General features: G+C 32.2%; 1 protein-coding gene across 3 annotated transcripts in view; it reads right to left on the reverse strand.

Moving 5' to 3' along the window:
- Positions 1–12,092, reverse strand: part of LOC106686861 (uncharacterized) — a 50,543-nt gene that overhangs the window by 7,596 nt on the left and 30,855 nt on the right. The gene's annotated exons all lie outside the window — the stretch shown is intronic.

Below are 12,092 nucleotides of genomic sequence, written 5' to 3' on the forward strand. Positions count from 1 at the left end.
TCAAAATAGCCCTGAAGAAGCCCTGCAACGTGGGGCGAAACGTTGGCTCATTAAAATAGTATATTTCTACTATTTGAGTTTTTCTTGACCGCACCCGAACCAAATTCCTTTCATCTTCACACACGGTCAATCAATAATCTTCCAGTAATTCTCATAAAGTTGGAGTTTCATATTTTTAGTTCTCTTGATACTTTATGATTTTTATATGGGACGAAGAATATGTTTGACAGCTAACTATATGGACACTATAACTATAAGCACACTATTGAAACTATAAGGACCGGCTGGCGAAGTAGAGGGCAGGAAAATATTCTTTTTTCCCCATGAAAATTCGTATTTAATGGTTTTATAAGACAAGACACCACAAGATTTTTTTTTTTATGATTTAAAAAATTCAAGGCTCCAAAATAAAAAAAAATGCACGTATTCTCAGACTCTTTAGTATGTCAATAAAACACCAATAACGAAGAAAAACAGATTCAAATCTTGTCTTATTGGAAATTATTTCCATCCCAAAATCTCAATGCATATTTCTAAATGTTGCAGACCAGTGTTTATAAAGTTTGGTACGGCATGAATTTGGTGGAGGTGAGTGCTTAACCCCTGGCTTTGAGTGCGCCTAGTTCAACATTTTTTATGATTAAAAACTACGAAAAACAACTAAAAAAATTCTTTACTCATTACTATAATGTAAGTGACGCTATGTATGATATAATTGTAAGATATATACCTAGTTAACTATATGTATGTTATTATGCAAAAAAAAAAATAATACCATTTAATTTGATTTCATTAGTTTTCGAAATTTTTTGTAAGTGTCCTTCAAGAACGCTAAATTTATCTTCCGGTGAGGAAAATCAATCTGTCCGCTTCCGCTGGAGGGTTATTCGTTGCCAGAATCGATATGTACTTCTAAGTCGGGATATTTAAAAATTTTCCTTAGAGAGCAGTTCCCTTTGGTGGGAGAGGTTTCACTGGACATTTTATGTTTTTTGGACAATAGTGCTCAGTGTAATATAATCTTTACAAGTGGTGCACATATATCGTTATAACATGTGATATTAAGCGTTTTCTAAACACAAAAGCTGTTTTAGGTGATATGGAAAAACAAGGTAACAAAAATAATGAAGTTGCTTAAGAATTATTTTAATTGAACAAGAGTTTATAAAAGCTTGTTCGTTTGAAAATCAGACATTAAATTATAATTTAAAACGTTGCTTTTAGTTCTTGTAAGTAATAGTTTCAAAACTGAAAAACAACGAACTCGTTATTTCCTCGTCATAATGAAATATAATTGATTTTAATTAGTTTTTAGATCTTGAAATTAGTCATTAGCCATTAAAAAGATTCAGGGCAACATACCATAACAAACACGCTTCTATGATTAAAAGAGGAAACCGGTTCTTTAGTTGTCAAATTATAGTTCACATTTTCAGGAACTTCGTATCGCTCAAATCTTTCGAGTTTGAATATCAGTAAAACATGCTTGATTTAGTTAGAGATGATTTTATTTAGAATTAAATACAATGGTGTAGCCAGTATTTTATTTCCGACGTAGAAGAGAAGGAGGGTATATCCTAGGACCATCTATCAAAAAACCTGTCCGAACAATTGAAAGTGTATAATATAGTATTTTACACATCAAAATTTATTATTGATGAAATAATATAAAATAGGTTTATATAATTTTTTTTGTTTGCAGGTTGGAATAACTGAAAATATTTTTTGATTTCGGGAGGAGTCCTGGACCATTCGGTTTCCCCTGATTAAACATAAATAGATAATCAGGAAACCACTAAACGACAACGACCAAATATTCCAGCGTTTGGGCCCTGAAAAGTTGGGTCCATCCTTTGAACGCTGAATATATATCAAAATATTACCATTGAGGTTAATTGTTTCCTTCGGTAATCGATTATGTCAGACTTTGAGTAATTTATTAGAGCTTAAAAATTATGAGTAAGCATGTAATGAATTACTTCTTGTACGTCAAATACTATTCAATTGATTTAATCCATTTTTGAACTCAAATATAATTTATTTAAATATCTTGATTAAATAGAAATTGAGTAAAAAGTGAAATCAAAACAGGTGATTTTTTGTATCAATTTTTTTAACCATAAAGTAGTCTTTACATTAAAATTACTATAAGACAAATATGCATCACTTTATTCCGTGAAATAAAATAATTATGAAAGTAAAAGTTAATCTCTAATAAAATATACCTAAATCGAACAAAAGTTATCGTAGTCAAATTAGTGAAATGTACTAAAAGTAGTACAGTTCGACTGACGTGGCCCAAGAGCGGCAGGTTGGTGGGATGTCTATGCACCTTATTTGGTGGCCGCTTGTACCAGTGTAGTAGGTTCGCTAAATTTTTCTATCTTCGTCGGTGAGGATTTAAGGTCCAGTGAAGAAGTTGTTGAACCATAGATCCTCTTCTCGAAAGACTTCGTTGTGGGTAGACGCCGGCTGTACCTGCGAAGTCGCAGGGAGTTCTGCGCTGTCCTATACGGACTGGTAGCAGGAAAATAGAGGCTTTGGTCTTCTTAAGAATGGGCTGGCCAGTTGTTGGTCCTTGACGAAAAGATGATACTGGGGACAAGTAAGCCTTCAAAATAAGAACAGGACTCAGACAGAGGGATAGCCTCTCTCCAGTACAATTCTAGACAAAATCATGATGGAAATATCGAAGAGCAACGATGTTGCTCAGATAACGTTAGAGAAAACGGAATTATTGGCAACAGATAGAAACTTTTTAAAAAGGGAAAAGTGGAGACAAAGTAAGAGAGAATTAAAGTAACAAATAAATTCAAGTACCTAGGGGAAATCGTATGTAACAATGGGTCAGAGAAAGGAAGCATAAAGGAGAAAATAACTAAATTGGAAAGACTAACCTTTGCGACAAGTAATTTATCTAATAAAAGAAGCCTGTCAACCTACGCAAAGATAAGACACTACCATACGGTCGTCAAACCGGTGATACTGTACGGAATGGAAACCGCTTCCTTCCCCAGCCTAAGGAAAATGTTAGGGATAGAAAGAAGAATTTATGGCCCAAAGAAGACACAGGAAGGCTAGGTTGAGACCTAATCAGGAAATATACAAAGAGGTAAATGATTTGGAAACGGATATAAGAATAAGAAGATTAAGGTTCTACGGACATACGATTTCTTTACTTTTACACAACACTTTTTAAGTATTGATTAATAATATATAATTCAAACTGGTTTGAGTATAATTTTCTTGTAGTCATACTTGAAGTTTTTCTGAAGTACAGATTACTTCATTTGTACTTAGCTTGAAATGTTTTGATTATCAGTATTTTAGTCTGTACTGAAACATTATGAGTATAAGCAAAGTAATCGTACTTAGTTACTAAGAACTTTTGCATAATTTCCCATGTGAGATACTCTGCGTCCTGAGGATGAACCCACATGTTACAATCAAAATTAGGTGGATTAAAAATTGAAAAAAAATTAAAAACCTTTTCAATTGCAAAACATGTTTAACTTTAAACATCTATTACTCAAAACTTAGTTTCTGTCACTTATACTCCTTTACTTCTGGCTCCTCTATTAATATTAAAATGAAAAAAAAAATTGATTTTACCACTGTCATCATTATCACAATCTAACTAATGACTGGAAATTGTGTACACCCTACGTAGGAGCATCAGGTATATATAATATACCTATAATAATATATATAATATATCTATAATAATATATATAATATACATTCAATTAAAAGGCAAAAGCGAGGCCAGACCTGAGGCTCAATCCAAAGGCGATGAGAGATGTGTAATGATTTCTTATACCAAGTGTACAAAAGGCAACCTTCACCTAGTACCTAGCGAGGATGTGACGTTAATTGTTGTTGCTAATTAGTTTCATCATCTTTAATTATCAATGATCATTTGCATATTTTCCATCAATGAACAGCGGTTTAAAAAGAAACTTACTTTACTTTATGTTATGGTCAATGAGTTGAACCCACAGCAACCAATAAGCGACCAACATTTTTTGGGAAAATATGTTTTGTATGCTCCATCTTCAATAATTTTCATTTAGAAACATTAACCCATGACCCAGGAGTCCTCTATATGATTATTATATAGACCGTTTGGGTTTGTCGAGGAATGAAAAAATTATCGGTATAAAACTTAGAAAACAACCCTCCCTCTCCTCCCCCTCCAAAAAAAAAAATAAAAAGGAAACTTGTTTGCTTTCTTGTTGCATATATGCGTGTTCAATTATTACAAAAAATTATTTATCAATAGTAATATTTTTCTCGATAAATAACTGCAAAAAAACGGTTTTACGACGAGCATTTGTATCTCAGTTTAGTGTCACATAATGTACCCGGTAACTGTAGACTAATGAGTTGACCGTGCATTATTGGGGCTTCATACATTCCTTCATCTGAAAGGGATCCGAGAAAATTGGACATGAAAAGTGATTCGATTGTAACGGTATGCATTGTCACTTTTTACTGACTCTCCTCAAGCTGTAACTGTCCTTTAAACGGAGGAAAAACTTCAACAAGTTTTTTGTAACAGCTGTTAAAAATAACACCGCTTTTCTACTTTTTCAAGTATTTTTTTTCTACTTCTTTCAAAACTTTTTTGTGTTGAGGTGCACGTTCAGCGGCTAAGTGAAGCACAACTTTTTAATCCACACCTAACCATCCTGTCATCATAATAATAAAAGTTCTACAAAAATATCTTTGTTTTTTTTTTTAAATTTCGGTTGCCAAGAAACCGATTCTTAAAGATTCAAAAGTTCAAGAAGCAGATATTAATTTCGAATACTTAAAAGAAAAAATAAACAGCCAACTCCGAGATAACTTCGCAGAATGAATCTTTTTATCTGACTAGAATAAAGTAACCTGTAGGATAACTTCCCCGTCTATCTAATTTGGTTGTTATCTAAAACTTGGAGGAAGTAGTTTAATTGAAGAAGTAAGCTGGCTAAAAATGGCAGATATTTCTATTAACTTCAACATAAAACTTCCTTTTGTGGGCGTGGCCTTTTTGGCTTCACTTTTTCTTTGAAGGATAGTATGGTTGTCTAAAACCTGCTGTTTTTAAGTAGTAGTAACAGAAACAAAGCATATTTTGTTATAAGTTGGTTTATAGTTGAATATTGAGTTAAAGACAAATTGTTTTCTTCTTCAGAACATATACAAAAATAATAGTATATTTTAAAATAATTATTCCATAATGAAACAAGAAATTAGTGAATCTAACAAAAATTGTATTTATGAAACAGCGTAACACATTATTTGAAACACATAACTATTAATTACATGTTATATTGGCTAAATTTTAAATTAAAAACAATTATTAATTTCTAAAAATGTTTTATTCCGTTTTTTTCAGAGATCGCAGGAATAATTCGGATTAAAAAAAAATTGGATGCCATTGTATGCCATTTTCTAACATTGAAAATAAATGCATAAAATTAAATTCAACCAAAAACGTCATAGAACATTATAAATAAAAATTACGATGTTTGATGCATCATTCAATATTCCTTAGATATCCTCCAACTGTTGCATCAATAGACTTCTCAGTTGATTTTTCAAATTTCACTCCCTGGTTGATACTCACATATAACTGAACTAATGTAATTATTTAGTTTTGAATTTATCAAACCATGGTAATAGTATGTAGTATTAGAATTAGTTAACTTTATTTTAGAACAGGAAATTGACATGCAAAAACTTTACATTTCTCACTTCATCAAACAGAATTCAAAAACATATAAAATATGTTGTCATGCCATATGACCAGGTAGGGGTTAAAATGTTTGACAAGCAATTATTGCAATAGGTCTATCCAAAACTCATAATTTGAATGTTAATTGGAAATCTAAAAAATTAGATAAAAATAGATTGATTTTTGTATGATGTATTTTAACAATGTACTACTTAGTGCTTAAATTTTTATACAAAATGATGAAGAATTTCTGTTCATTTCTAAAAACTATTTAACAGTTGAGACGTTTGGTTGTAAAACATGGTAACTGAAATTTTGTATGAACTAATTTTTTTTTTTTTTTTTATATAGATAATTAGAAAAACCGTCGAAAAAACCTTTAGAAAACATGTTTTATTAAGAGAATAATGTTGAAATGAACTACCTAGCGAGAGGGCAGGGCAACTGTGAAAAAGAAATGAAAAAAAAATGGATAAATTTAATTTTAAAAAATTCAAGCAATTATTTGTATTAACTAATAAATTACTGTTTTAATTTTCTTAAAATTTTGGTTTCATTCTCTTTTTCCGTGCTGAAATACCACAACCTGAACCACCATGGCTTGAAATAATTGAAAATTAGTTAATTATTCTGAGACTAGCTGCCTTTAGCGGGCGCTGAGAGCTAATTGCTTGGAATAGAGAGGAAGCTAGGAAATACTGGCATCGGAAGGATGGATAGAGCCACTTCAGCTCGGCGTAATACTGGGTTATGTGCGTATCTCTGCTGATCTGGAAAATAAATCGTACAGCGCAATTCATAAGACGTTTAAGTTTAGATTTGAGATTATCCAAGAATCCACCATATACCAGGTAGCCATAATCAAAGTGAGGGAAAACAAGAGAGCAAACTAAGAGTTGACAGTTTTAAGTGGAATGAGATAACAGATTCTATTCAATTGCTTCAGGGTTGCTATAGTTCGACGGGAAATTTTGGCAATTTGTTGTTTCAAGGATAAAGTTTGATCAAAAGTGATACCAAGATTTTTGATAACGTATGGAATGAGATAGGAGTGTTGTTGGCTTGTCTCCCCCCTCGCCTAGTTTTAATCCTGTGTAGACCCTTAATGTTAATATTAAGTTATAGTATATAAAATCTGTTGAGGGTAAAATATTATAATATAAAAAAAATTTTGACAATGATGAAGTTTTCAGTTTGTCTACTATTCTCAACTAGTACTTTTTTTTTTTTAAAATAATACTTTTTATTTATTGATAGATATTACAATCTGCCACACGGTTGGAGGCAATAGGTAATAGAAGTAGTACTAAACTTGATTTATTCCTAACAACGGTCAACTTTCAACGCATTTGCGAACAGGTAGTAGCTACCTTTTAAAAGGTCGTTACATAACAACGCCATCAAGGAGACACCATTTGACATTGGACTGGAAGAAAAGATTTGAGATCGAAATACCTGACATTTAAGAGCTTAAATAAAATAAAAGGACTGGAGGCTATGAAGGTCTCAGCATTAAGTAAATTAATGCCGTTGACATTCCAGTCTTTCTCGGGTAAATACTTCTAAATTGAAGGAAAATGTAAAGCAATTTGGCTGCTAACATTTTCCCCCGACAAACAATGCCGGGAAAGTAGGTAATCTTTTGTCTCTAAAATTAAATAATGGTAATAAGGTTTTTCAAGCAGTTCAGAGAAGAAATTAGGATAGAGGGCAAAGAACTTGGATTTTGTATCGCTGGAGTCTTCATGTCATTTATTTTTTCTATTTTACAGCGTAACTGCATATCAAAATATTTTCATGAATTTCTCAAATTCAGGGTGTGTTTATCATATAAACTCACTGAAAGCATTCGATTTCGAATCGAACGTGTAGTTACTTTTTTACTTACTTTACTTGGCAAAAATCATAGGCTAAGTCCTACTTGATATATAGTGATATCTTCCATTATTTTTTGTACCCAAATATACTCAAAATGATTTTGTGAATGAAAATGATCATTCACTCATTGAACGTTACGTTGCTGATTTCTTTTAATTTTTTCGTTTTCTATAGCTTAAATCTTTCAAAATTATACTTCATAAACTTAAATATACAAAGTAGAACGGATTTACGATTTGAACAAAAATTATTCAACTTAACATGATGACTCGAGATTGTTTATAATAAATAAATAAACTAATTAATAATAACAATCTTGACCCATAGAATTATTATTTGCATAGGGGAATATCCTTTAATTGCTTACTCTTTTGTTTTAATTATCATAAATGAATTTATTATCAGCAAGTTTCCTGACTATGTTTATATTTAAATCATAATTAATAAACTTTTATCAATAGAAAAAGGTTACACTCATAAACTAGTTTGCTAATTTCTAAAACAAACACAATGACGCAACCTAAAAACCAAGAAACCATTATAAAAGATACTACGCAATTCCTTACATACCAGCACTCTCAGAGAGGATATAAAAAAACCCTAAGCAATAACAAAAACGATTGAATACAAAAACACAGCCAAACTTTGCACCAATATGAAAGACAAAGACAGAATAGAGCTACAATTCAATATAGTGTATGGAATCCCCTGTGAAGATAACTATGGGAAATCCTGTTTTGGAACCTCAAAACACTATCTCAAAAGAAGGCTGCATCAAGACAAATGTAGTTGTACCTCTATAACAAAGAATATAGGTACCTCTATAACAAAGAATATAGTTGTACCTCTATAACAAAGAATATAGTTATACCACTATAACAAAGAATATAGTTGTACCTCTATAACAAAGAATATAGTTATACCACTATAACAAAGAATATAGTTGTACCTCTATAACAAAGAATATATTTGTACCTCTATAACAAAGAATATAGTTGTACCTCTATAACAAAGAATATAGTTGTACCTCTATAACAAAGAATTCTAATGAACCCGATCAAACTTCTCCTACTACACATTTTAGACAAACAGGACATAAATTAAAATTTCATGCACCAAAAATCATACATAGGGAAATAAACAACTTTAAGTGATATCTATAAGAAATAATTACTTCAGAAAAATATAAGATTCGAGCGAACAAAATCGAATGTAAAAAAATTTAATTTATGTTACTCTAACCTCATAAACTCTACATAAACAATAAATATCAATAGAGAAAATACAAAACAGAAACAGCAGCCTGACTACCTGCTGGAAAGAACCGTTAGGTCTTGGAAAAACCAAAACAAATCCACCTTTCTCCATTTTACCCCTACTCAATACTGACATAAAACTTTAGTTAGTTGCATCACAGCATCAGATTAATAAACTACTAAAGTACTGTTATAAGATTTACGAATAAATCAATGCTGTCAAAAAAAATTTCGCCTTTCGTAGGAGTGGCCACACAAGACATCGAGCTTGTAAGAGAAAAAATAATATTGAGTTAAAAGTCCTGTATTACTATAGCAGATTTAAAAATACAGTGAACCACTACAGTTCACAGAGTAGGGAATATTACGCTAGTTGTGTGAAGAAACGAGATTTACCTACATTATTTGATTTCTTGGTAATATGAGGTCTTATAGTAAAAGAAGACCTAATATTAAAAGTTTGCATCATAGGATATGCTAATAAAGTTTTATAGTAACTATGTTTTATGATTCTTCAGTCATAAAAATAAAATATAGTTTGATCTGTAAATTAAAAAACATAGTTACATACTATGTTCTTTTGTGACTACTTTTATATTGTCCACTAATATAAACATCCCTGCACTAGCTTTATTGTCATTTCGATTTGAGATAAGAATCGTCAGATCAATGGTTTAAACTACGTAAAGAAATTAATCGTCAGTGATTGAATATAAAAAAGCATTATCAGTCTTTTCATGGTCAGTAATATATTTATGATATTTAAAATAAAATTGTTATATTTAAATTCACTTCTCCTTTCCTTGTTCTATAAAACTATATTAATAACGTAGAGGTTTTTAACATAGGTCCTGGCAGGCAGGAAGAGGAATGTGTTATTGATGTGCTAGCCAAATTATGATTTAATTGCGAAACACTATTAAACTTGGGATTTGAGATGGCTCTGAAGGATGCTACAATCATTTAAACCAGCACTAGATAATTATCCAGTCATGCTGACGTTCAACACTGGCTACACCAAACAGTCTCTGAGTATAGAGCAGGAAGTCCTCACGCAAAGAACATTATTCAAGCAATTCAATTTAATCGAAACAGTTAGTGTATGACGACTGACAATTTTTTAAGTAAAATCATTAGATTGGCCCATTAATGTTTAACCAGCCCAAAAAGCCTGAAATTAATAACAGCATGTTGGCATGGAATAAGGGTTTTTAAGATTCATTCAAGGTAAGAGAAATACCCTATTAGGATATTCGAAAAAAACGTAGCATGGTTTAACAAACGCTATCTGCTTTCCTCGGCCTATATTATCTTAAATACAAACAGGGTATTGGTATTTGAGTGGGGGGGAATTAGTCTGTGGCGGCTATTTTGAAGTTGCCGCCGCGTACTAACCCGATGAGAATGTCAAGATTCATCTCTCGGGACCCCCGAGAAACAAATATTAACTGCCTCAGGTCGGAATCGAATCCACAACGTTTTGAGACGGGCACTCTGGTACACTCCAAACCGTACGACCGTCACGTTTCTCAAATTCAAAAATGGTACTTCCACCACAAGCATGCTCAGGTGTCTCATGATTTTCGAAAGGAGAACCTGTAGTAGTCTGGTTTAATCTTGTTCAAAAGTTCAAAGAAGCCTATAATTATAAACTTTAATAATGTAAGCAAGGATAAATCACTTGACACCAATGAGATTGACCACGACTGCACATTCATCTGTTTTCTAGTAAAATTACTTATACCTGGAATCTTTCAATAGGTGTTGCTCTTTCTAGAACTCTAAAAAAAACCTGCGGAAGTTCAATTAGGAGTAAACAATTTTTTATTGTACATTACCACGAGCAAAACGCATTATAAAAACAGTTTTGGAATTTAGGTGAGTTTTACCAGCGACCATATATTCGGCACAAGAGAAAGTTAGTATAACTGTTCTGGTGTAGAGCTTACGAAAAAAACAATTCGTTTTTCAAGCTCGTTGTTAGGTGTTATTAATATGTTGTGACATGAGAGATAGGAGGAAATAAAAATGCGAGAGTCTCACGACAAGCCCTTTTACAGCACGACCGTACACGCCTCGACAACTTAGCACAGCAAATACCAAGCTGGTTTAATGTCGGCCAACCTATTTCCACAACTTGTAATTTCCTCGTTCATCCTGCCCACACAATGTCCAACATGAACACCAACTCAGGTTGTACAACTGCTTGTACCCTATGCGAACCTCTTTATTATAAACAATCTTATATATGTGAATTTTATTTTTCAATGGACTTGTACAAAGCTAGAAGAACTACGTGCATTGGACACATGTGTCCCTAACTACTATTGATGGAAGGTAACTCCAATTATAATCACATATTAAATAGTTCAGTTTTAGTCAAATAACCACCAATTTTAACAAAACTACTTCTAAACTAATTCTAGGTCCGTGAATGTCAAAATATTTTAGGCAGTTGAGAATACACAACACTGTTAGTGATTTATTACTGGCCCACCATCAGCCAACTACCTAACTGTATCTATATACTACCTGTTTCGCACAGGAAGCAAGGAAGCATTTGACCCATAGTCTCAGGGTAATATAACCTGGGCAGGGTTCTTGTAAATAGTAGTGCTCCTTTACGATACTTCCTCAGGGCTCGGAGCGGTCTGTAGAAGACAACTCCATCCTAGATGTTGGAAATATCCATTAAAGCAATATGAAAGAATGGAAATATATCTTATTGAATATTTACCAGCAGGTAAACAGGAAGTTAATACTCGGCCCTTATACAATCGGTACTTGGTTATGCACGTTCACAAGTGACGAAACGGGCTATTGTATTCCAGGATCTGTTTCTCCAGCAGCACACATTAAAGCGAAACTTATTGAGCAAGCCATAAATATCTTATTGCATCAAAGTTTAAGTCTTTTTAAATTTAATTAATTTTTTTTAAGATTGACTTTTATTTACTAATTAATACAAGAGTTATATGTACTTTGAATTACAAGTTTTTACAATTTCAATTTCAAGATTTATTTATTAACATAACTGATTTCAGTACGATGAACATAGTTTGTTAGGTGTTCTCTGAACTAAGTTTTTTTTTTATATTGACGAAATAAAATAGTCTGGATATGGATACAGAGAGCAACAATTACTAAGCAACTAATATTATCTGGGATGTAGTAAGATCTGTTTATACGAGAGAACTCTGAAGAGTAATCCTGAAATGTAAGGGTGCTTTATATAT

Source organism: Halyomorpha halys, unplaced genomic scaffold, assembly GCF_000696795.3.
Source record: "Halyomorpha halys isolate HHAL.00 unplaced genomic scaffold, Hhal_1.1 Scaffold890.1, whole genome shotgun sequence".
Taxonomy (NCBI): domain Eukaryota; kingdom Metazoa; phylum Arthropoda; class Insecta; order Hemiptera; family Pentatomidae; genus Halyomorpha; species Halyomorpha halys.